The 26905-nt window shown below is 40.3% G+C and overlaps 1 protein-coding gene across 4 annotated transcripts in view; it reads right to left on the bottom strand.

The window, feature by feature from the left end:
- The window catches only part of OPCML (opioid binding protein/cell adhesion molecule like), a 1099555-nt gene that overhangs the window by 462110 nt on the left and 610540 nt on the right, over positions 1–26905 (bottom strand). The gene's annotated exons all lie outside the window — the stretch shown is intronic.

The raw sequence follows: 26905 nt of genomic DNA, 5'->3' as shown, positions 1-26905 counted from the left end.
ATTAAATAGGAAAGTTGGGAGAAGGAAAGGACAATGACACCTTGACTGAACTGGTGTCTTGTCTTTGGACGTTGTTGCATATGGCTCAATTCACTGCAGGAGCCAAAAAAAAAAGAAGCAAGCTGCATTAGTCTGAAGAGCTAACTGCAGACTCTGGTAAGAGTACGACAGACAGAACTAAATATACCGGGTCTGGCTGAAGTAAGGCCTGCTTGAGTGTGGTTGATAGGGTAATAATATGGGTGTAATACTTTAGAATTTTAATGTGAACATTTCACCCATAAATGTTACAGGGTGTGTTTGAGTGTGATATTGTTACGTTACAGAATTACATGCTTATGATTTTCTAATAAAAAGGGGCATTATTTGTGCCGGACCCTGTACACAAAAACTGGCAATTTTCACCACATCAGCATCCATGTATGGTGTGAAAGAAGACCATCAAAGCCAGAAGCAGGCGATGTCTGGGGCACTACAGAGGAAGGTAGCCATCTTGACCTTAACTCTTGAACTTGGATTTAACTGCAAGGCTTAGGTCCTTGATAGAGACCAAAAAGAGAAAAGATGAGCCTCAGGTTTTGAAGGATTAATTTACTAGGCAGGCTATCAGGACAGAGACCTACAAGAGAAGGGCGTATCATAAGACAGCAGTTTTCAAAGTGTGGGCCAAGCAGCGCTAGAATCACCAGGAGATTTGTAAGAACTTCCTCTCCCCAGGCTGTGTGAATCAGAAACTCTGAGCTAAGGCCCAGAAACCTACTCCAACAAGCCCTCCAGATGATGCCAGTGCTGGCTAAAGTTTGGGAACATGTGAGCCCATGAAAACGTGGGAATAGGGTGCTAGGTAGAGCCTGCTCCTCAGCAGTCGGGGAGCCATGTCAGAGCTAGGCTACAATCATGAAAAGCTGTGCTGAGTCCCAAGGTAACAGGCTGCCACAACCTCAGTCTGTCCAGTGGAAGGGCTGGTCCCAGGCATGAAGACACTGCTTAAGCAGAACCCACGGAATCAAGGGCAGCCTGACAATACACATCCACCTTGTCAGAGGACATAAAGGCTCACCTTAATACTTCTGGGATTGCTTGCTTCTATCTTCCCATGCCCGAACATTATGAACTTTTGAAAGGTAGGGCCTGTGCTTGTTCATCTCCACCCACAGTACTAACAAAATGCTTAAACCATAATAGAGACTCTAAGAGTGTTTGTGGAATGGAAAGAGAGGGGAGGGAGGGAGTGAATGAAAGAATGGATAAACAAAGGAGAAGTTAAACGCAGAGCAAATGTATTGTGTAAATCCATGCATATGGCCCTGGCCAGGTGGCTCAGTTAGTTGCAGCGTCATCCCATACACCAAAAGGTTGTAGGTTCGATTCCCAGTCAGGACACACACCTAGTTTGTTGGTTTGATTCCCTGTTGGGATGTGCATGACAGGCAGCCAATTGATGATTCCCTCACATCTCTGTCTCTGTCTCTGTCTCTGTCTCTCTCTCTCTCTTTCTCCCTCTCTCCCTAAAATCAATAAACATATCGGGTGAGGATTTTAAAAAACATCCATGCATATAAAATGTCCAGAATGAGCAACTTCATGAGACAAAATGCAAACTGATAGTTGCCAGGGGCAAAGCGGAAATAGAAAGTGACTGCTAATGGACACAAGGTTTCTTTGCAGGGAATGAAATGTTCTGGAATTAGACAGTGGCAATGGTTGCACAACCTTGTGAATACACTGAAAACTACTGAATTGTACATTTTTAAAGGGTGAAGTTTATGGTATGTGAATTATATCTCAATAAAAATAATTACCTTTTTTTAAAAAAGCTGAATGTGTGAATATCAAGCAAGGCACTTTGAAATAAACATATAAAAACCAAAAGCTATTCTGGGAAGACATCATCGGGAGCCTCACATGGTGAGACTTATCAAGACAAAATAAGACTGGAGCAGTCTGACTGCCCCCTCCCCAACCTCATGCAGGTTTACTGGACCAATACATCAATGGCAACCAGGCTCCAAGGGGGTTTGTAGCAAGCTGAGCCAGATGCCTTATTGTTTCTAAGTTAATGTTTTCAAAAATGGTTTTGCTACCAGCAGCATAGGAAAGAGTGTAAGACCAAAGTCAGTATCAGGAGTAGGTTCTAAGCTCACTCAGGCTCCTTAGCTATAAACTGAAGAAACAGTAACTGTCAAACCTCTCCCCCAAGAGTTTTGTGAAGATTAATGGGGGTAACTCCTGGGAAAATGCTTTGTTAATTCTAAAATGTAAGAAACCAAAGTTGTTGGTGGTGGGTGGAGAAAAAGCCTGAAAATGAGTGTCTCCCAAGAAAGCGGGAGTGATCTTGCTCAGCTCTTTGGGATTCCCGGCCAGTGGAATGGGAAGAAGAGGGTCTGTCTCTCCAGGGCCACTCCTAGTCCCCCCAAAAGGAGCTGTGCACATAGGGTCCCGAGGGCTGCAGGCAGCCAGTGCCCAGGGCTGGAGAGCTGCAGCCAGCTTCCTGGGCCTTTCTGAGATATGAGCTCCTTTTTACGAACCCTCCTTGTTATTACCACCTATTTCTTTTTATGCTACTCCCAAAATACCACCATTAATCTTTTGCACTCCCTGAAGGCAAAACACAGGTAATTGGATTTATCTGGTTTTAGAATTTGTTAGGTTCTGTTACAAAATAAATAAATAACTGACCTCTAAGGAGAGGGGAGCCTTCCCTGGCCTGCACCGTCCTGTCGTGGCCTGAGCCCACCAGAGCCTGGCAGAGCCCGGCCTCATTAATCTCGGCTATCTCCTCCCTGCACCTTTCCCTCCTGTCTCCCAGTGAGCCCTTGGTTCACTGAGGCCTGATTTAAGAAGTTTTACTACTCTGACCCATTCAGCTGCAGAAGCTGCTCACTATGCATTATTTCCCCTGAGGTTTTCTTCTCACTACGACGTGGTTGTCTCTCTGCATCACCATGTTTTCTCTCCCATCTCCTACTGTGGCTGCTTTCCCTCCTGATTTCAGCGCGAGTGGTAGATTAAAACTCAGCAGATCTCCCTGTTCCTCCTCCCCATTTTTTTCGGCGTGTGTGTTGTAAATGTGTACTGATGCAGAAATCATGGATGACCACATCAAGGGAGCCACCCTCTGTGTTTCTTCTTTTTATCACAGTTGGACTACCTCAGTGAGCAAATTAGACACATTTTTCCGTTTAGTCCTTCAACCCATATGTGCTAAATTCTGTGGAGAGCACCTACTGGGAAATGTGCTCAGGCAACCCCTACCGTCCTCCGATAAGTCTGACCACCCCCACCTCCACCACCCTTCTATCCAGATCAGTAAACCATGTTTATGTCACGGGGCCCATGTCTACTACTTTTGCCAACCCAACAGCAGCTGTCCACTTGCCCCTTGCTGATGGAGACTGCCTCCCACAGTAAGGGCTGAAAATGCCAGAGACCCACCTTCCCAGACCACTTTTCTAGCTGGGGCCTAAATACATAAATGCAATGCTGGCCAATGACACCACAAGGCAAGCTACTAGAAGGGAACTTCTGGAAAATATTTTCAAAAGAGAAACCCAGAAGCCATAATGATGGCTCTTAGAAGTTTGTTCTGTGAGAATGTGATGACTGGAGCTGCTGCAGCCATGTTGGAACCACAAAAGGCAAGATCTCAGCACTTTAGTTCATGGAAACTAACCCTGAAACTGCCTCCCTCTAGCATCCTTATTAAGTGAGATTCTAAATATTTACATCGCTTTAGTGTTAGGTTTCATTACTTGCAGCTGGAAGCATCCTGCTACATGATCTCCATCCCCTGCAACCATGGCTTGATTGCACTAGAGGAAGACTCTCAACCCAAACTGAGACAGTCAGATTTTATTTCCTCCAAATTTGGGAATGGGTAAAAAGAGATGCTAGACAATCTGTAGAGACTAGTTTGAACTGAGATGAGAAACCATGAACCCAGAACATGTAGAATGGCATCTCATTCCTTGTGAAAATGGAAAACTGAGAGGAGAAGGGAAAAGAAAGTATGCATTCAGGGTAAGTAGGGACAAGAGACAATGTGACCACACAGAGGGGCTACCTGCTTCTTCTTCTTTCAGAAGCCAAAGTTCTTCATGCCTCCTGAGCTCCATGGTCCTTATTAAAACACAGCCTACTTATTTGTTTAAATAGTTAGAATAAGTTATGTAGGATTTAACAAAAAGACCAAGTATGTTGCATGCAGAAATATAGATACAGAGAAGAATGAGACATGCTAGCTGGCTTCTAGGAACCCCCGCCCTGCAAATGCTCTGGAGACATGGGCACACTGTGTTGCAGTCAGCAGGACAGAGGTGATGAGAGAGTGAGAATAGGGCCAGTCTGCTCCCTCTGTGCACAGTGCAGGAAACACCCAGGAATCTTTCCGAAGAATGGTACACAGAACTAGTTTTGGTTCCATGTGAATCAGATTCTTGGTCTCGATATTTCTATTTTTGTGGCTGGACAGAAATTTGTATTCTAAAACAAAAAAAGAAAGTCTTCCTGGGACACTGTGATGCCCTTCAGGGTTGGAGAGTTTGGAAACCATTCAGATAAAGAAGATGAAGAAAAATCAGAAAACATTAACAAAGGAAGTAACATTTGAGAGGGACCTGGAAGATGAGGAAGAGCTGCCATGCATTTAAAGAGGTTGGAAAAGAACTTTTCAGGGAGAGAAAGAGTCAACTGCAAATCTCTATCCAAACGAAAGTTGCTTATATTCTTGCTGCCTTTGTTATGATCGCAAATATATAAATGTCTGTTGTACCTAGTTACACAATCAGGAAAGAGATGAGGACAGAGGGATAGATGAAACCTACCTGCCTTGTGTCAATCAGATGTGGATAACATGCAATGGTGCAGAGCATCTTAGGAGGTACTAGAGAAAATTAAATCGAAATCCTATCCCTGCCCTCAAGAAATCAACATCCAGTTGAAGAATGAAAAAAGGAAGTGTGTGCATGTGCATGAGTGAGACAGAGAGAGACAGAGAGAGGATAGAAAATGAACAAGCACTTTGATTACCAAGCAGCAAACTACACCTGTGAGTACTGGCAAATAGAATGAGAGGCAGGATGATCGAAACCAGGCTGAGTTACACAAAGCTTCCCATGAGTTCTGGTTCATGATTCAAGTCTCTGGAGACCTTTAAATGTTCTTTGTGAGTCAGATCAACTGAAGACAAATTCCCACAATATTTGAAAAACTCCTGATCTAGGTTGGTGATTCTTTTCTTCAACACTTTAAATATTTTACTTCAGTCTTTTTTTGCTTGGATGGTTTCTGAAGAGAATTCTGATATCATCTTATACTCGTTCTTCTATAAGTAATTTTCCCCTACATCTGGCTTCCTTCAGTAATTTTTTTATTTGCCTTTGAATTTCTTCAGTTTGAATATCATATGCTTAGGTGGTTTTCTGTTTTTTTGTTTTTGTTTGTTTTGTGTTGTTTTGTTTTGTTTACCTTCCCTGGGTTCCATAAGCTTCCTGATTTGTGGTTTGGTGCCTGACACTAACCTTGAGAAATTCTCAGTCTTTATTGTTTCAGATATTTCTTCTATTCCTTTTTATAACTTTGGATATCCCCATTACATGTATATTACACCTTTTGTAATTGCTGCACAGTTACTGAATATTCTTTCTGGGTTTTTTCTAATCTTTTTTATTTTGTTTGTTTACTTTCTTTTTCTTTTTTTTCATTTTGAGAAGTTTCTATCGACATATCTTCAAGCTCACTGATACTTTCCTCTGTGATGTGCAGGCTACTGATAGACCAATCCATTAAAAGTATGCTTCATTTCTGCAACAATTTCTTACAGCATTTTCTTTTATTCTCTATTAGAATTTCCATCGGTCTGCTTATAGTACCCATTGGTTCTTTCATGTTGTCCATTTTTTTTCCATTAGACCTCATAGCATGTCCATCATAGTTATTTTAACTTCCTGGATAATTTTAACATGACCAAGTCTGTTTCTGATGCTTGCTGTGTCTCTTAAAGCTGGTGGGTTTGTTTGTTTTTGCCATTTGGCTAGAGGGAGCTCTACTTGGATATTCCCTTTCTGCTACATAAAAAGCTGGTGGGGTGTAGTAGGGCACTTCCCTTCCCCTAGTAGTTTAAGCTCTAGTACAACCTTGTGCAGCTGGGCTCCATTAAAATAGTTTCCAAAGAGAACAGGCTTTTGGCAAGGAGAATAGGACGCTCCGGGTATATTTCTCAGTGGTTACCCTCCTCCTGCCAGGTTTCCCATTTTCACCCTGGAAACCTGCTGTAAAACTCACAACCAAGGTGAGGGCTCCACTACCACTCTGCTGCCTGGAGTTAATTCTCTAGTTAACGGACACTCAGTCTCTAGCAATAAGTCAGTTAATTGCCCTTTAAGTGTTCCTACAAGAACCTAGGTGCAGCAATGGTTTCTCCTCAGTGGCTTTCTGTGTCCACCTGCTTCCAGTGTTCAGGGTGGCAGTTTCTCCTATGGACTCAATCCTCTGATGGATGTCAGCTTTCAGCTCAAATGTGACAACATCAAACAAGCAGTTCCTGACTGTGACAGTGAAAATAGAGCCAACTGTCTTTCTCAATTCATTTACTTTATTATTCTTCAGAGCACACATCACTGTGTATGTTATCTTCTATTTTAATGAGTTAATGAGTTTATCGTATTCAATATTTGCCTTTCTGCCCTAGAACATAAGCTCTACGATGTCAGAAGCTTGGCCTCTTTTGTTTATGTAACCCCTTGCTCCTACATCACTGCCTCGGAAATAGTGCGTAACTCCTAGCATTCAATAGATATTTTTAAATGAATGAATAAATAAACACATAAATCACTCTTGGTCTTTGAGAAGATAGATGGACAGTGTGAAAAACACACGAAAGACATCAAATATTAATCCTCATGTAAATGCAAATTAAAATTTTACAAAGGTACACTACTTCCCACATTCACTAAAAGAGCTAAAATTAAACACTAAAAATACCCACGCTGCTGCAAGTTGGGTAGGTGGAGCAAGTAAAGCTCTCACATATCACTGGTGGGACTTTAATTTGGCATTATAACTTTGGAAAACAGTCTGGCTCTTTCATTAAAAGTTAAACTTATACTATGGCTAAACAATTCCATTGTTAGGTATTTTCTAAGAAAAAAACAAGAAAAAATTACTCACAAACTTATACTAAAATATTAATTGTATGTTTACTCATAAAAGCTCAAAATTAGAAACAGTCTTAATGCCAATCAGGTAGGAAATGGAAAGAAATTATTGTATATACACACCATGGAATACTATTGAGCAATTAAAAGCAAATGGACTATAAGGAATAACATGTATGGATATCAAAAACATTATGCTGAAGGAAAGAAGTCAGATATAAAATAGTACTATGTGATATAGTATCATTCTATTTATATGAAATTCTAATACCCACTAAACTAATCTATGGTGTCAAAAAGAAAATTGATGTTTCCCTATGGATAGAAGTCTGAGGGAAAGAAAGAAATAATAAGATTAGAGCATATATCAAAGAAATACTGAAAAGAAAATATAACAGAAAATCAGTAAAACCAAAAGTTGGTTCTTTGAAAAAAATAATAAAATTAACATTGAAATTAAGTGCAAACTGACAGTAACCAGAGGGGAGGTGGGAGGGGATATGGAGGGGAAGGGGGGAAAGGTTTTTAGGAGCATGTATAAAGGACACAAGGACAAGGCCAAAGGGGGGGGATCGAGGGTGGGAGGTGGGGATGGCTGGGGTGGGTGGAGTGGTGGGGGGAAAATGGAGACAACTGTACTTGAACAACAATAAAAAAAAAAGGAGTTTGAATCAGTAATCAAAAATCTCCTAACAAAGAAAAGTCCAAGACCAGATGGTTTTATTGGTGAACTCTACCAAGCATTTAAAGAAGTATTAACAACAATTCTCCTTGAACTCTTCCAAAACATTGATGAGGAGGGAACACTTACAAACTAATTCCACGAGGGCCAGAATTACCATGATACCAAAGTCAAAGACACTGCAAGACAACAAATCTATACACCAATATCTTCTATGACCACTGATGCAAAAATCCTCAACTGTTTATAGCAAACTGAACTCAACAGCATATTAAAACATTATACACCATAATGAAGTGGAATTTATTTCTGGAATGCAAGTATAATTCAACATACAAGTCAATCAATGTAATATACCACATCAGCAGAATAAAGAAAAACAAATCACCTAATTGATGCAGAAAAAGCATTTGACAAAATTTGCTACCCTTTTATAATAAAAACACTCACAAACTAGAAATAGAAGAAAACTACATTAACATAATAAAAGCCATATATGAAATATCTGTAGCTAATATCATACTCAATGATAAAAGAATAAATCCTTTCCTCTAACATCAGGAATGAAGCAAGAATGCCCATTTTCATCACTTCTATTCAACACAGTACTGGCAGTTCTAGCCAGAGCAATTAGGCAAGAAAAAGCTCTAAAATACATCAAAATTGCAAAGGAAGAAGTAAAAATATCCCTTTTTGCAGATGACATAAACTTACATGCAGGAAATCTTAAAGATTCCACAAAACAATTTTCAACTAATAAATTGATTCAGCAAAGTTACAGGATACAAAATTAAAACATATAAACCAGTTGTGTTTTTATGTACTAACAATGAATACAAAAAGGAAATGTATATATTTTATATATAGCTATATACATATACTATAGTAATACTTAGTAATAAACTTAACTTCATTAATACTTTGTAATAAACTTAACATTATTGATATTTAGTAATAAACTTTAATACTTAGTAATACATTTAACTAAGAAGGTGAAAGATTTATACACTGAAAATTACACAATGTTGCTGTAAAAAATTAAAGACAATACATTAATAAAAAGACTTCCATTTTTACAGGTTGTAAGATTTAATGCTGTTAAGATATCAGTACTACCTAAAGTAACCTACAGAATCTATGCAGTCTTTATCAGCACCCAATGGCTTTTTTTTCCTTCAGAAATAAAAAATCCACTTTAAAATTCATATAGAATCTCAAGTGATACTGAGTAGCTAAAAAAATGAAAAATAACAAAGTTAAAGGTCTACATGTCCTGATTTCAAAACCAACTCCAAAGCTATAGCAATCAAAGCACTGTAGCACTGACGACAAAGACAGACATACAGACCAATGAAATAGAAGAGAGTCCAGAAACAAACCCCTACATATATGCTCAATAAATGTCAACACGATATGAAGGCAATTCAATGGGGAAAGGATAGTCTTCTCAACAAATGGTGGTGAGAAAACCCACTCCACATGACAGTGGATGTCCATAAAGCAATAAAAATTAAGATGCCTTTTTACTTTATACCAGATAGAAAAATTAACTCAAAATGGAGCAAAGAACTAAGTCTAAGAGCTAAAATTCTTAAAGGAAAACATGGAGGAAACCATCATGACATTACATTTGGCAGTGATTTCTTGGATAGGGCATCAAAAGCATAAGCCACAAAGGAAAAAAAAGACATAAATTGGACTACCCCAAAATTAAAAACGTGTGTGCTTCAATAGAGTAAAAGGCAATACACAGATGAAAGAAAACATATGCGTATCATATATTTCATAAAGGATTAATATCTAGAATATACAAAGAATTACTACCACTCAATAACATAAAAACTAACAACCTGATTTTAAAATGTGCAATTAACTTTAATATACATTTCTCCAATGAATATGTGTGTGTATATATGTGTATATATATAGCCAATAAGCACATCAACACTACATATTGTTAGGAAAATGCAAATGAAAACTATAACATGATACCACTTCACACCCATTAAAATGGATTTATGAAAAAAATTAAAAATAGAGAGTGACATCAGCACCATGACAGCATGAGAAAACCTCCAAGTCTCTCCCCTTGAAGTCACAAGTTGGGCAGCTATGATCCAACAAAGGACTAGTCCATGCTCCACCCACAAACATGGCCCCCACACTGAGACATCCCAAGGTGGGCACACTGGAGCGAACGAGGTATGCCGGACAGGGGAAAATGAAGACAAGAGCTACAGAAACAGGTTGGCACTTACCATGGCCCCAAGCAGATGAGGAGTCAGGGTGCAGCCTCCACTAGGCTGACCTAAGGGTGGAGGCAGCAATCTGCCCTTAGTGACCAATACACGGAGGCTGAGCCAAGAAGCAAAGACGTGGGAGTGGGCAGAGGCTGGTAGCCTCACCAGCCACCATCACCAGGCAGACAAAGCCACAGAGGCAGGAATCTGCCCCCTTAACCCACTTCTGTGCCCTGTCCACCACTGCAACCCTCATTTCATGGATTGCAGTGGGGCAGAAGCAATATGTCAGCCTGAGTGGTCTGAACTCACTGCAGTTAAACACAGTGAAAGAAATGGAGTTGTATATGCAAGCGCCCTTCTCCCTCACCCATACCTTACCCCCACCTCACCCACTCATTGTGGCAGAGCCTGCTAGAGGCAGCTGTAACAGTGCAGAAAGGACAGCAGGGCTGGTGGCTTCTGGTTACAGGAGAGTGGCACCAGGAACACACAGGCATAAAGCTTATCACCAGCCTCAACCACCATGGGGTCTGGGGTCAGTGCCCTGAAAACGAGGCGACTGCACAGTGAAGAGCACATCCACCTTCTTGGGCAGTGCAGAGCATCCCCCACAGGGAAGGAGACACCATCCCACAGAAGCCCTGGAGTCCCAGCAGCTTGGGCAGCAGACAACAAACCCTGTGTCATGTCAGCACTTTTGTCTTCCTTTGTTTCAGGAAAATCTAGTGCTCAAAACAAATTTTATTTCCTCAAATGCACAGGCAGAGAAACAATCCATCAAACACCATGAACAACCAAAGTCACAAGGTAAAGGAGGAAAATTAAAAATCTTCAGAAAATAAACTTAAAGACATGGAAGACTGTGATTTAATTACAGAGAATTCAAAGTTGCAGTCTTGAAAAAAACTCAATGAGATACACACACACAATCAGAAAAGCAGTTCAACAAGCTCAGTAATAAAATCAACACACAAAAATGTAGTTTACCAAGAGATTACAACTATAAAAAAAACAAACAGAAATTCTGGGCTGAAGAACTCAATAAATGAGATGAAGAATGAACAAGCAACCTTAGGAAACAGAGCAGAACAGATGGAAGAAAGAATTAATGACAGTGAAAACAGAAATATAGAAATGACTCAGGTGGAAGAAGAGAGAAAATTAAGAATAAAAATAAAATGAAAAAGCTCTATGAGAATTATCTGACTCCATTAGAAATAGCAACATAAGAATAATATTATGGAAAGAACAAAAGGTATAACCAAAGGAGAAGAGAGGAAGAACGGAACAGGAAGCTATTTAAACAAATAACAAAGAGAACTTCCCCAAACTATGGAAAGAACTGGAACTTTAAATCCAAAAAGCTAACAGAACACATAATTATCTCCATCCAAAAAAGGCCTTATCCAGGGCACATTATATTAAAGCTGTAAAAAATTAATGACAAGGAAAGAATTCTTAAGGCAGCCGGAGAAAGAAGACTGCAGCCTATAAAGGAAATCCCATTAGATTAACACTGAATTTTTCAGCAGAAGCCCTATAAACTATGAGAGAGTGGAATCAAATATTCAAAATATTGAAAGAGAGAAATCACCAGCCAATAATAATATATCCAGCAAAGTTATCTTTTAGATATGAAGGAGGAACAAAGCCATTTTCAGGGAAAAAGATGCTGAGGGACTTTACCACCACAAGACCTGCATTACAAGAAGTGATGAAAGGCGCCCTTCTGCTGAAAACCAAAAGACAACGGGATAATAAAACTGTCAGATGACTCAAAGACAGACAAATCAGGAAATTGCAACTCTTACTCAGAAGAGGGCATTGAATATTTAAATATAAATTTAAATGAAATAAAGGCATTTTAAATAAAGAAGACAATAGCTACTGGAATTTGGACATGGACACACAGCATAAAAAGGGATCATGTGCAACAACAAAAGTCTAAAAGGGGAGGGGGAAGAAATCGAGCTTGTACAAATGAATGGAGAAGAGAGGCAATCAGAAGAAAAAGGATCAGTTTACATATGAAACTGTTTTTGCAAAATCTCAATGGTAAACAAAAACAAAAATCTAGAACTGAGAAATATAACATACAAGAAGAGGAAATGGAATGTACAAATCATAGAATTTCACTAAGCTAAAAATAACAGAAACACAAGGGAAAAGAAACAATGGAGACACAGACCTACCAGAAAACAAAAGATAGCGTGGCTATAGAAAGTTCTCATATATCAGTAATCCCCCTAGATGTAAATGAACTGAATTCATCAATTAAGAGGCACAGAGTAGTAGGATAGATTGAAAAACAAAACACACCCTGACTGGTGTGGCTCAGTGGAATGAGTGCCGGCCTATGAACCAAAGGCTCGCCAGCCTGATTCCCAGTGTAGGGCACATGCCTGGGTTGTGGGCCAGGTCCCCCATAGGGAACACACAAGAGGCAACCAGACATTGATGTTTTCCTCTCTCCCTCCCTTCCCCTTTCTAAAAATAAATAAATAAAATCTTTTTAAAATAAAAAAAAGTCTAGCATTATCTTAAAAAAAAAAAACTCCAATTATTTGTTCTCTTCAGGAAACCTATTTCAACTGCAAACACAAACATACATTCCAAGTGACAGTGTGGAAGACGATACTCCAAGCAAATGGCACCCAGAAAAAAGTAGGTGTAGTCATATTTACAATGGACAAAATAAATGTTAAGATAAAAAAAGAAACAAGAGACAAGGATGTGCAATTTTAAATGATAAAGAGAAAAGATATAAAAAAGATATAATACTTATTAATATATATGTACCCAAACAGGGAACACCAAAACAATATATAAAGCAATTACTAGCATAAAAAAAGGAGAAAACTAACAAAAAATACAATTACAGTAGGGGACTTAAATACACCATTGAAAGCAATGGATAGATCATTCAAACAGAAAATCAATAAGGAAATATCAGCCTTAAATGACACATTATTCCAAACGGACATAATTGATATTTACAGAGCCTTTCACCCCAGAACACCAGAATACATACACATTCTCTCTAGTGCACAAGGACATTCTCAGACATAGACCATACGTTCAGGCACAAGGCTAACTTAAGAAGACTGAAATCATACAGAGCATACTCTCTAACCACAGTGCTTTCACACTAGAAACTAGCTGCAAAGAGAAAGCTGGGAAAACCACAAATATGTGGAATTTGAACAACATGCAACGGAACAGCAACTAAGTCAAAGAGGAAATAAAAGGAGAGATCAAAACTGAAATAGAGATGAGTGAAAAGGACAATATGACATATCAAAAACTGTGGGATGCAGTAAAAGTTTATAGTGAGAGGGAATTTTGTAGCATTACAGGTCCTCCTCAAGAGACCAAGAAAAATCTCAAATATACAGTCAAACAATTCACCTTGACGAACTAGAAAAAAGAACAAGCAAAGCCCAAAGTCAGTAGAAGAAAGGAGATAAAATGTTAGAGCTCAATTAAACAAAGTAGTGAACAGAAAAACAATTAAAGAATTAATACAACAAAGAACTGGTTCTTTAAAACAATAAATAAAATTGACAATCCTCTGGCTGGACTCACTAAGGAAAAAAAAAGAAAAAGGCTTAAATAAACAAAATCAGAAGTGAAAGAGAAGTTGCAAGAGACATCACAGAAATACAAAGTACTACACAAGAATACTACAAGATTATAAGCCACCACATTTGATAATCTAGAAGAAATGAACAAACTTCTAGAAATATATGACCTTTCTAGACTGAGTCATAAACTGGAAAAGCTAAATAAACACATCAACAGAAAGGAGTCATTCAAAACCTCCCAAAAATAAAATTCTAGGATAAATGCATATGATCGTATCAGTAAATGTAGAAAAAAAAGCATTTGATAAGATACAACATCCCTTTATAATGAAAACATTCAGTGAAATGGGTATAGAAGGAGAATTCATAATAAAATTCACACATGATAAACCCTCAGTTGGTATTATAATCAATGGTAAGAAACAGGAAGCTTCTCCTCTAAGATCAGGAACAAGACAAGGATATCAACTTTCTCCTGTTATTCAGCATAATACTGGAAGTCTTAGCCAGAGCAATAAGAAATAATAAACAAATATAGTAAATTTGCATGATAAAAACTAATGTGCAAAAATCTGTTGAATTTTTATATACTCAAAATAAAATATCAGAAAAAGAAATTTTAAAAGAAACAATTCCATTTGCAATTACAACAACAAAAAATACCAATGAATAAACTTAACAAAGAAAGTGAAGGAACTATGCACTGAAAACTAGAGGGTGGGGCAAAAGTAGGTTTATAGCCGTGAGTATGCAAAACACAGAGTTTATTCTTGTAATATTATTTATTAATTATTGTATTATTTTCCATACAACCTACATTTGCCCCACCCTGTATAAAATATTGTTGAAAGAAATTGAAGAATACACAAAGAAATGGAAAGATTTTCATGTTCATGGATTGGAAAAAATAACATAGTTAAAATGGTCACATTATCTAAAGCAATATACATATTTAATATTACCCTCATCAAAATCCCAATGGCATTTTTCAAAGAAATAGAACAACACAAAAAAACTATCAAATTAGTATGGAACCACACAAGTCCCTGAATAGCTAAAGCAATCCTGAGAACAAAGAACAAAGTCAGGCCATACTCTCTGACTTCAATTTATACTACAAAGCTACAGTAATCAAAACAGTCTGGTGTCGGTGGTAAAACAGGTACACAAACCAATGAAATAGAACTGAAAGCCCAGAAATAAACCCACAGGTATATAGGCAATTAACTTTCAATGAAAAAGCCAAAATCAGACAATGGAGAAGGAAAAGCCTCTTTAATAAATGACGTTGAGAAAACAAGAAAACCACTTTATAAGAATAAAGCTAGACTGCTATTTGGTGCCATACACAAAAATTAACTCAAAATAGATTAAAAGCTTAAATATAATAGCTGAAACAACAAATTACACAAAGGAAAACATAGGTACTAAACTTATAGACCTTGGCCTTTGAGAGGATTTTCTGAACTTGACCCCAATGGCAAGAGAAGTAAAAGCAAAAATATATGAATGGGACCTCATCAAACTAAAAAGCTTCTCCACAGAGAAAGAAACCATCAACAAAACAAAAGGGCAATCAACTAAATGGAAGAAGATATTTGCAAAAAATACCTTTGATAAGGGGCTAATACCCAAAATATATGCACAACTCCTATAAGTCAACAACAGTAACAACAACAAGAAAACAAATAATCCAATTAAAAAAATAAGTAGACCTGAACAGATACTTTTCCCAAGAAGACATACAATAGCCAACAGATATGTAAAAAGGTGCTCAACTTCACTAGATATAACAGAAATGTATATCAAACCACAGTGAGATACCACATCACATGTCAGAAGGCCTATTATCAATAAGACAAGAAATTACAAATTTTAGACAGGATGTGTAGAAAAAGGGCCCTCCCTGTTTTGAGGAGCACAGATGAAAAAGGAACCCTCCCTGTTTTGAGGAACACAGATGTTCCTCAAAAAAATTAAAAACTGAGCTACTATATGACCCAGCCATCCCACTCTGGGTATCTACCTGAAATAGTTGAGAACATACTCATATATTTGTAAAGATGTAGGTACCCCTATGCTCACTGCAGCAGTATTCATAGTAACCAAGACATGAAAACAACCTGTGTCCTCCAATGGATGATTGGATAAAGATGTGGCACATGTATACAATAGGATACTATTCAGCCTTAAGAAAGGATAAAACACTGCCACTTGTTAACAACATGGAGGGATCTGGAGAGTTACCATGCTAAGTGAAATAAGTCAGATGGAAAAGGACAAGAACCACATGACTTCACTCGTAAGTGTGCTACAGAAGAGAAAGCAACAAATGAACAAACAAAACTAACAAATGCATAGACACAGACAATGGAATAACGGTTATTGGAGGGGAGGAGGGCTGGGAGAAGGATAAAGAGTATAAAGGGGTTGAATATATGGTGGCAGAGAAAGACTAGACTTTAAGTGGTGAACACACAATGAAATATACAGGTGATATATTACAGAACTGTGCATTTGAAACTTATATAATTTTACGAACCAATGTCACCCCAATACATTTAATGAAGTAAAAATAACTGTAGGCAAGGATATGAAGAAATTACAACCTTCATGCGTTGCTGGAGCAAATGTAAAATGATGCAGCCACTATGGAAAATGGTATGATGATTACTCAGAAAACTAAGTAGAGTCACCATAGGATCCACTGCTGAATGTATACAAAAGAATTGAAAGCAGAACTTGAATAGATATTTGAACACCCTTGTTCATAGCAGCATTATTCACAATGACCAGAAGGTGAAAGCAACACAAGCTTTTAACAACACATGGCTGTATAAACAAAATGTGTTCTGCACATACAAAGGACCATTATTCAGTCCTAGGAAGGAGAGAAAGCCTGGCACATGCCCTAACACTGATGAACTTTGAAGACATTATGCCAAGTGAAATAAGTCAGCCACAAAAGTACAAATACTGCACAATAGCACTTACATGAGGCTCTTGGAGTAGTGAAATTCACAAAGACAGAAAGTAGCATGGTGGTTGCCAGAGGCAGTGAGGAGCAGAGACGGGGACTCAGATCAGTTGGAAACAGAGCTTCAGTTCGGAAAGATGAAAAGACTTCTGGAGATGAATGGTAGTGATTGTTTCGCATAATGTGAATGCATTTAATGACACAGAACTGTACCCTTAAAATGGTTAAAATAATACATTTCACGTTATGGATATTTTACCACAATAAAAAGGGGCATGGGGGAACTTTGAGGGTGAAAAAAAATGTCCTGTACCTTGTGGAGTGGTGGTTACATGGATGAATACAAATGTCCAAGTTTGTCAAAGTGAACGCTTAATATGATGCATTTTAATTTAGGTTAATGTTCTTCCCCCCTCCTCCCTTATTCTCTCTCTCTCCTCTCCTCCTCCACTTCCTGATCTCTGGGCCATTTGTTATGCTAATACATTCACTAGATGTGACTGTTTAAAGAGGACAGTCTAAGATTAATTGAACTTTATAATTTCCACTCTGCCTAGAACAGTGGGCAGTCACAAGCTGCTTGTTTAAGTTGTAAACTCAATAACTTATATTTAAAACAAATAATGCTACTGTTTATTGTGAGCTTGCTACATGTCAGAATTTAATATAAGCTCTTAGAAACTTAATGCCACTTATTCCTCCCCCAAGAACTCAGTGAAGTAGGTATACAGCCCTTACTTTTTAAAATCAGAATATTGAGACAGAGAAATCTAGTCACTTGTCCAACCTCATACTGCCAGTTAATATCAGAGCTAGGATTTGAAGTGAGCTTTTTTGACTGCAAAGTGTCAGCCTGTCAGCCTTTTGATAGAGGTTAAATTTTATCCCATAGATCACTAAGCACCCATTGTATAGGCAATTATAAAATGGAGTGTGTAATCAAGAATATCCTATAATTGTCCCCACTGCCCAGGTATATCAGGATACAACCTGCTGAGACATATTTGGGGATGTCACAGTGAGAGCTTATCACAGAAGCAGCTGCATTTCTGAGGGCCAAGGAAATGGGTCTGTAAATCCTTTCATTCAGACAGCTCTCTACAAAGTTAGGAGTCATTACACTTGCTTTTCTATCCTCAGGAGTTTCTAGATACACTTACAGAATGTGCCATCCTCCTGTACTGTGTGACCTTGATAAAAAGTGGGGAGGCAGGCATAGCTACCTTGCAACTGCTCAGAATCTCCTGACTTTAAGAATATTATAAAATTCACAAATACTGCAGGATAATAAGCAAGAGAAGAGAACCGGTTAAATACCAACTATCTAGGGAAAGATCATTATCTCAGGTAATACTAATACTGAAAGGCAAGAATCTCTGGTTGTAATTTCAGAGATTACCCAATCGCTTCCAAATGGGGGGAGACTATCTTCATTAGAAAAAGTGCATAAGTAGTGTGTGTATGGGGTTGGGGAGACAGAGACAGAGATGGAGCATCTTTTCAACAAACTTGAAGCTCCTCCTACATATTAGGTATTATATTCAGCACTGGTGACATACACAGGAACAGAGGACATTACTATAGCTGGCAAAAAAAAACGTGAAAGAAATAAAAACAACAATGGGAAGAGGAAGAGTTGTAGAGATGGCAGAGAAAGCACAGGACAATACAAAGTGGAACACTATTATTTCCTCTTACACAAAGCACATTATAGTTGACTAAGTATCTCAGCATGAGCATGGCCACTCCAATAATACACCTGCCCAATTCAGTCCCCTGTGTAACAGATGCTGCCTCCTCCTTTTATCCATCATGGAAGTTCCAAACAGCAAGCAGGATACCCTATGTTGTACGGCATCAATCGACAAGAATCCCAGTCAAGGGGGACAGATATCTGGCATGGTAATTCATGTATCTGAGAATGACTGAGACCACACTGTTGAGCCTCAGAGAAGGAAGTGTGACTTGGGGTAGACCTCATGTCAGGTGGTATTCAAAAAAGACATTTGGGGGGCAAACAGTAAGCACTGGCAAGTCAATGAACCACTAGGCTGGGAGGACTGGGGCCAAGAGCAGACCAAGTCCATTGGAGAAGAGGTCTTGGCAGGACTAGGTAGTATACTTGATCACCCAGGGCTTGTGGTAGGTTCCACAGAAAGTAGTAAGAATTGGCCTAGAGTTCAGTGACAACAAGGGGACTTCCAGCTGTGGGAAAAGTGGGAACCAAGGGTCAGAAAGGGCCAGATCCTAGTGGCAAGTCAGTACCTGAGCCTTTAATTGCTCTTTGCCTTGTCTTAAGGTGGGTGCTGGACACTGTGCATGTGGGTTCCTGTGACCTGGACAGTCTAAGTCATAACAAGGTAAATGTACTGGAAGTGTGCATGGATAATTCAAAGCATAGCTTAAACCTAGAGCATTTAGCTTTAGGAAGAAGACATTCACACAACAGAAACTCAGTAGATAGAATATGACCATTGTTGTCCCTCCCTCCCTCCCTCCCTCCCTCCCTCCCTCCCTCCTTCCCTTCCTCCTTCCATTTGACAATTAAGTAATTCCACTTTGCACTATTTTCTTTCTCACATGTACTTTCTTTCCCCATCTCTTCAGTTCCTTCACTTTCCTTCAACTCTTAGCTGACATCTTGGGAAAATCTCTCTTCTTCTCACATCTTTCCATTTTTGTCTTTCATTTCCTTTAACTATCTTCCTTTCCTCATTAATATTTATGAAAGTATCCCCAATCATCTGAGAAGAAGAAAATGTATACTTGAATCAAATAAAATGAGAGCTAAGCATCTTAAAATTAAATTTGGCACAACAAAAATACAAACTCCCAAACTTTTGAAAGTATGCAGAAGTATCTTTGAGAAAATGTTTCTGTATTATCTTCCTCTAATTATGCCTACTTTTCTTCAGGATTCATGATAAATAGAAAATTATCATATTCATTTTTTTCTCTTTTGAGTAATTACTTCTACAACGATGCTATTTTCTATTATCCTTCATGGCTAGCATATAGCATTTTGGGTAATTGTGAGTTAAATTATCTTCTGTGGGCTAGCCAGAAAACTTAACAACCACTTAAAACAGTCTTTGTTCCTATTATGCAATGGAAATGTAGTTAATTGAGATACCATAAATCCTCAGACTCACTGAAAATATTTAACATTCAAAACTAATTTTGAAACATGTACTTGATCAGCACTTTTATGGGAAGCCAGGTCAAGCCCTTCAGCATCTCTTTGATTTAAGCAAAAATGTACCACATGCAGGAAAGAGGAGGCCAAAAGGGGTCACTCAGTTTCCTCTAGGGGACAAATCAACACGGGTGGGAAGAAGATCTGCTTTCACAGCCTCTGTGGTTTACGTTAAACTATGGCTATAAGGATGGGGAGAGGGGATTGTAAAATGACATATATTTTAGGACTGGATAAAGTACTTCCCCCTTCACGCCACACTTCACAGTGACCACCCATTTCCTCACAGTTCTCTCGGAAATGCTATAGCCCCAGTGTTCTTGCCAACAAATTGCTCGCTTGCTTCATGTTGGTTTGTTTGATCCTTCGAGACGCTGTGTGTGCTGTGGGGGTCATGTAACAGGAGGGGGCAGCCTCAGGACAGGTGCGAAGCTCAGAGCACTGCCGGTTGTCCTGAGCGCGTGGGACCCTCCTGCGGCGTCCACTTTGTGCGCTGTTTGCAGCAAGCATTTTCCCAGCCCCGGAAGATAGAGCAGCACTGACGCCTGAGCAGGTGAATGGGATTAAACACCAGGAAACAAAGGAGGCTGCCAAAGGTAGGCAGCCAGTAGACAGCTACAGCCCTCAACTAATATGCGGATTTCCTGACCTTCGGTCAAACATGGGTCCTGAGAAGAAAGAGGAGGTTTTCGGATTTTTCTGCTTGCAGCACGTGGAAACTTTCTTTGTTCCCTATACCTGGGAGGGGATGGTATAAAACTAAAAAGAAGTAGAAAGGTCTTCCGGGAGCAAAACCAGACTCTGACACAAAATAACTGTGTGATCAAAGGCAAGTGACTTAGGTCTTCTAAACCTCAATCTCCTGGACTATTATGTGGGGGTCATAATATTCTGAAAATGACATAAAGCAGTAAGTAGTTGGTCTGTCATCTGACACAAAGTAAACCACAGATAACAGACTTTGTTTGCTTTCAAAGAGACCCCTCTCTCGCAAGAAGGTAGTAGGGGCAGACAGGCTGTTAAAGGGTCTGTGGTAAGACCCTGTAGGGAGGGACACAGGCCCAAACCCTTCCCTTCTCTAAGCTTCTCTACCAAGGACAAGCCACACAGATTGAACCAGGTCAAGTGCTGGGCTGCAGAGACATCACAACTTCAATTTTTACTTTTTAAGAAAAGATACACCAGGGCACAAGAAGCTCCAGGAAGGTGTCATTCACTGGGAGGTGGGAGGGGACTGAGAAGGCACCCCCCTACCACCCCAGTCTCAACACTCCCTCCATGCAAACTCTCTGTCTCAGTCAACTAAACCCCGTGTTGGCAAAAGCAGATTCCCGAGGGGAAAGTCATAACAAATAAACCAACATGAAATAATGTGATGCTGCCTTGTCTGGATTTTTAAAACATCAAGAGTCTAACACTTCCTAACTGAATAGGCAATGCAATTTCTGCCAGCCCTACAGAGTCTTGGACCATAATTCCCCTTCTTATCTCGCTGCTTCCTGTTAATAAGCAATTTAAAAGTTCCTCCCTTGGGAAGGTCAAAGAAAACCCATTTGGCGCCTCCTCACCACATCTCACCCGGACCCCAGCAGATCTGAACCCCATGCTGGCCAGTACTACTCTCCTCGCTGGCTCCCTCAGAGCCTGCCGCACAGGAAGTGCAGGAAGCAGGCCAAGGGCACAGTCCCTTTTTAGATGCTGAATGGAAGGGAAATGAGAACGATAACTAAATTGAACCCAAGGGCCAAATTTAGTTAAAGGCCAAAAAATGAACAAAAAGGCTTAGGTAAGAGCTGCTGAGTTTTTTCAGAGCAATCAGGAAGCCAGGGAGTCTGTATCTTGAATGCTTTACAACTTCATCTTCTCGCATCCTCTGCTTTGGCCTGTGGTGCGTAGCCTGTGGCACATGCAAGGGGAGGTGGACGCATACCTTCCCCGTCAGTGATGTTGGAGACAGTCAGAGTCTACCAGGCCGCTGCACCCTTCAGCCACACCCCAGTCCTCACACACTGGGCACGACAGCTGGGCAGCCTGTCTGCCCCTACTACCTTCTTGCCCTGTGTATCTTCTGAAGTGCAGAGCAAGGCAAACCTCCGCAGAGACAGCTTCATTCCCAAACACTACTCTATCACAGCTAAGAAGATTCCTCTCAACTCTGCTGCCCTGCTCAGTGTCTTGCCTTCAGGGATAGTGAAGCCTTGTGCATGGTTTCAGATCAGATTGCAACCAGTGGTGGATTCGCCTGTCCCCTCTGGCAAATGATTTAAGCAGAATCCAAAAATCCTGCAGGCCTCCAAGGTCTCTTGGAGATGTTGTGCTTGTATGTCGCAGCATCATATTTTGAAGAGAATAAAACCCTTCATATGTAAACACTTCATTGCTGCAGAGGTAATACATTGTAAGAGATGGAGTCCGGTTAAGACTGATTAAAGCATTCAACCAACACTGATTATTTTAATCCTTAGCATCCACCACAATGTCTGTACTCAGTACACAAGACGTAACTCCAAACTGCCAGGAGCTCACTGTCTAACCCTAACCACACATAAATGGCAGGTCCACAGTGTGTATCTGTTAGAACAGAGATCTGCAGCAAGTGTCATTGGAATTCTGATGAAGCAGGATGCGGAGTGGAACTGGGATGAGACACGTATTCCATTTCAAAGGTGTGCGTGTGAGGGGCACGGTTGGAAGGATCAGAAGGTAGAGCAGACAAACTGGAAAGCACTGAGAGTACTACAGGATGTCACTGAGGAGTCCCATGTAGCACCTGTGAAAACTTGCACATCTCTGCTGCTTCATAGTTAACAGAAAAAAAGGTCATAGACTTCATCGCTCTTAATGTCATAGGCTGGGCAGATATTGTTCCTGTGTGTATGCAATTGACCTGAAGCACTCAAAATCATGTAGTGAGTGGGAAAGTAAGAATCAAACCAGGTACTCAGGCCCCTGAGCCCAGTGCTCTTTCTGCAGTTTGCAGGTGGCCCATGGGTGGTGAGGCACACACAGGCACGGAGGAGACACTTATTGGGGGGTAGGGCCATGGGAGACCAGCCTTGCTCAGATGCCCCAGAGCAGGAAAGGGCATTAGAGCAGTGGGTCTCAACTCTGGTTTCACATTAAAAATATTGGAAGAGATTTGTTAAATGCCTACACCTCTGCCCACCTCCAGGGATTTTGATTCCTCAGATTGGAAACCTGGCAGTGAAGTTTTTAAAAAGCATCCCAGCTAATGCCAGAGTGCAGCCCGCCAGGTCAGCACTACCACCAAGGAGCCCCCATGGGCCTGTCCTGCTTCAGCATCTTTGTGTTTTCATCTTCCCAGACCAAGAGACCAAGAGGTCTTTGCACTTCTCCATGCCCTGATTCAGCTACAACAGCGTTGACACTAACATGCAAAATCATGCACTCGTTTTGAATGGCCTGTTGGCTACTCTGAATTTGCTAGTTTACAAGAAGACAAAAGCTTCTGGTGATGAGTGCAAAAAGCAGAGAAACACCCAGGCAAGCCCCAGAAAGTTTTTCTTGGGAGCTTGACGGCACTGGCAAGATCCTGCTGTTCAGATTATTCCTCGGCAGCAGCTAACCCTCAAGTGCTTGGTTCCAAAAGGATTAGCTCAGAACTCCCACGGAAAATTCAGGGACATTTTAGAAAAGAGTTATTAAGCCTAATCCCAGATCAGTAAGCATGAATCGGCAAAACTGATTATCCTGCCATATAAAAAATTAAAAAAACAAAACAAAACTATGTTCGTGGGGACTTTTCCCATTTATTGGAACAGTTACAACAACAGCCTCCACCTCAATCCCACCTCCCTTGCTCAGATGTTAATCATGTGATTGATCCTAGCAAGAAACTAACCCAAACTGAGAGGAGATTGAGGGCGGGGCGGGGAAGGAAGCACATCTGGCCATCAACCGTGCAGCTGCAGGGGCTCCGTAGATGCGAGCTGACCACACTGAGCAACCTGGGCTCCCTTCCTGTCATGGGCACCGATTCAGACATAGGACTTCCACAGACTTGTCATATCTAATCTACTGGAAAGGCACAGAACATTTTTAACCCAACAGCAGATAATTGAAATGAAATCATTCTGGCCAAAAGGGCCCATTTGTAATAATGAATTCAAATCAGATTCATAGAAGCTATAATTCAGCCACAGTGAATACCACCATCATTTCCATATCCTCTCTCTTCCAAGAAGGCAAAATAACTCAATATTCAAATAATTACTTTTACTTTTCAAGTAGCCCTTTGAAATAATGATGGGAAAGATAATATTGCCTTACTTGTATAAAATGAGTTTCATCCACGTTCTGAACTTCGGTCGTCTTTGCCACGTCACTTCCTCACATCCTTCAATGCAACCCAAGACCCATCACATGAAAACCGGTACCTCCAAAGAAGGAAATAATCCTTCTCTAAGCCCGACGATTTCTTACTGGAAAAGCTGAAGAAGGATCCCGCTCTCCCCATTCCTTTGCTTTCCCTAGGTAATCTTTGGCCTCCAATGTGACTTCTTTCAAGATTTAGACACAGGCTTAGAATCCTTTGATCCACAGCAGTCACAATGGAAAGACTTCCTGTGGCTGATGGGCATGGGAATCATTCAATTTTTTCTATACATTCTGAAGATTTGATGCATTTGGAACACTATGTTTCCAAACACTGACTTCCCAGTGGGACATCCGTAAGGGGACTAAAGAATGGCCATACTTAAGAATTACATTTTTTTAAAATATGGCATGTTTACTTGGGGTTGAAGCTACGGACTTCCAGAGACTGGAGGCACAGACTCTCTCTCTAACAAGTAAGTTTTTCTTTGGGATGGGAACACAGCTGTTCACCAATAGACCAAAGGAGTGTGGAAAGGAAAAGGAGAGAAATACTGAGACCCTCAGAAGTCCGCAGGAGATATTTATGTTGTTTTAAGAAACATTGTGCTAGTAGTGAAATCAAAACTTAAAATATCAGGGAATAATAAAAATTAAGTGATGAAGGCAAAATAGAAGAAAGCAAATTATTATTCTTCATTATTTTGACTATTGGCAAAAGCATTTAAAATGGAGGTATATAATAAAAATGAAGGAAGAATATAATAAAAGGGAAGAATCCAAGAGGTAAATAGGGAATATAAAGAGATTAAAATGTGGACAGTGTGCTGAATTTCTGTATTTCAGAGCAAGTTATACAAGAAGAAGATGCAAAATCAATGTAAGACATGTGCTTACTTTTTAAAAAATAAAGCATACAATCAGGTAACATAAGTTACACTTGAGCATGTGGTCTTTTTTTTCCCTCTAACCAAAGCACAAAAAGCAACTATTCAGCTTTTCCTTTTTTCACTCCCATTTCTATTACCAAGCCCAGCTGTTAAACATTAGAACTGAAGATCATGAAAACAGGCCAGCAGCTAAAATAAATAAATAAATAAATAAATAAATAAATAGAAGTTGGCCCTCTGCTGGCAGAGCCCTCTTATTGCATCCTGGAAAACAGAAAGCTCAAGTTTTTATTTTTGGTTTAACTTTTAGAGGCAGCAAGAGGCCAGAGGATTTTGGGACGTTCAGCACTGAGGTCTTATTCAATGCTGGGCCTCTTTGTCCCCAGTAGAAGATTAAAATATCAAGAGAGATGTATGACAGCGTCAACACCCCTTCACACCTGGTAACATTTACTGGCATTTCCTTGGTGAACATACACCAGTGCTACTCCTAGCCTGGGTGCGATTCATATCTCTGGGCCAACTCATGCACTGCAAATGTGCATCCAGCAAATTATGTCATTGGAGGGGACTCCGAAACTCCTTTAAGGCAATGAAGTAGGCACATTACACTCTACTCTGAGACAGGCTAAAGGATGGTGCATGACCGGGAGTTTTTCTCTCCTGCTATCAAGGGAAGCAGGTCTGGCTCTATCCTTTTCTTTCCCTTTCTCTACCTGGGGCCCCTGAGCACCAGCAGCCAAGGTTCTGAGACTTATTCCCTAGCTCAAAAGCAGATTTAGCTGGGAACCACCCCGAGTGACAAGAATCCAACCTTAGCCCTTGGGTGTAGGAAAAAATAGCTGGTGTCCCAAGAAGCCTTTCTTCCCTTTCCCAGGGAGAAGCTTGTCTAGCTGTACAGAGAGTTTAACAGGGGAGCTGGGGTAAGAACAGGAAGGATATCCCACCCTCCTCCATTCCTTGGAGAAGCCAGGCTTTTTGGCTGCAGAATCTGAGACAGAATGTTTTATTTTCACTATAACCATCAAAGTCATAGACAGGGCAAACACATTCACCCTGTGTACATTGTGAGCCAGAGTTAAGCTGGGACATCTCTGAATCTGTCTCCTAGGACCAGAACTGCCTCATTAAAGGGATAAAAGATGATATCTGCTGAGCTTGTAGAAAGTTGTAGCTGCATTTTTATTAAAGTCTCTGCTGCAGCAGGTCCGGTCTCCAAAGGTTCATATTCTGAAAATCTCCACCCCTCTGCACGGAGCAAGTAAGTGATTCTCTGTAACTCATTAAGGTAAAACAAAAAGCGCTCCTATTGTGCTTTTTGCACAGGAGTGATGTCCTTGCATAAAAGCTACATGTTTCCTCTCCTTGGCCTGAGCCTGCAAAGATAAAACTGCCCTGGTAATTTACAATCGGGGGCCCAGGAGCACCAGGCAGGGTTGACATGGATGGCTGAGTCTTGAGCAGGCTCCCAAAGGGCCATGGCCCAGCACTAGCAATCCCAGGGCCTGGAATTTTAGCCTGAGATCTCTCTGCGAGGGGCCAAGAAGCTCATCCTGAGCACTTTTCTACCTCGTCACATACCTTCTGGCATGTGAGACAGCCACTGAGGCACCGAACAGTCTCAGACTAACCCCCAGTGTTTCCACTCCAGGGCTCTCCTGCTCTCACCCTGGTCCCAGGGCAAAAGTGAATGCAGCCATGTCATGGACTCAGCCATAGTGGAGTCCCAAGCACGGACCTCAGTGTTCCCTTGTAAGATCCTGGACCAGAGAAGCTGAAGCAAATGGCAAACCTGTCAGAGAACGGGTGTCAGCTGCCACAAAATGCAAGAGGGCACCTCTTGA

The sequence above is a fragment of the Phyllostomus hastatus genome, unplaced genomic scaffold (genome assembly GCF_019186645.2).
Source record: "Phyllostomus hastatus isolate PE091 unplaced genomic scaffold, TTU_PhHast_1.1 phas_scaffold_193, whole genome shotgun sequence".
NCBI classification, from domain to species: domain Eukaryota; kingdom Metazoa; phylum Chordata; class Mammalia; order Chiroptera; family Phyllostomidae; genus Phyllostomus; species Phyllostomus hastatus.
Note: the sequence above shows the minus strand (reverse complement) of the source record. Positions and strands in the feature narration are given on the sequence as shown.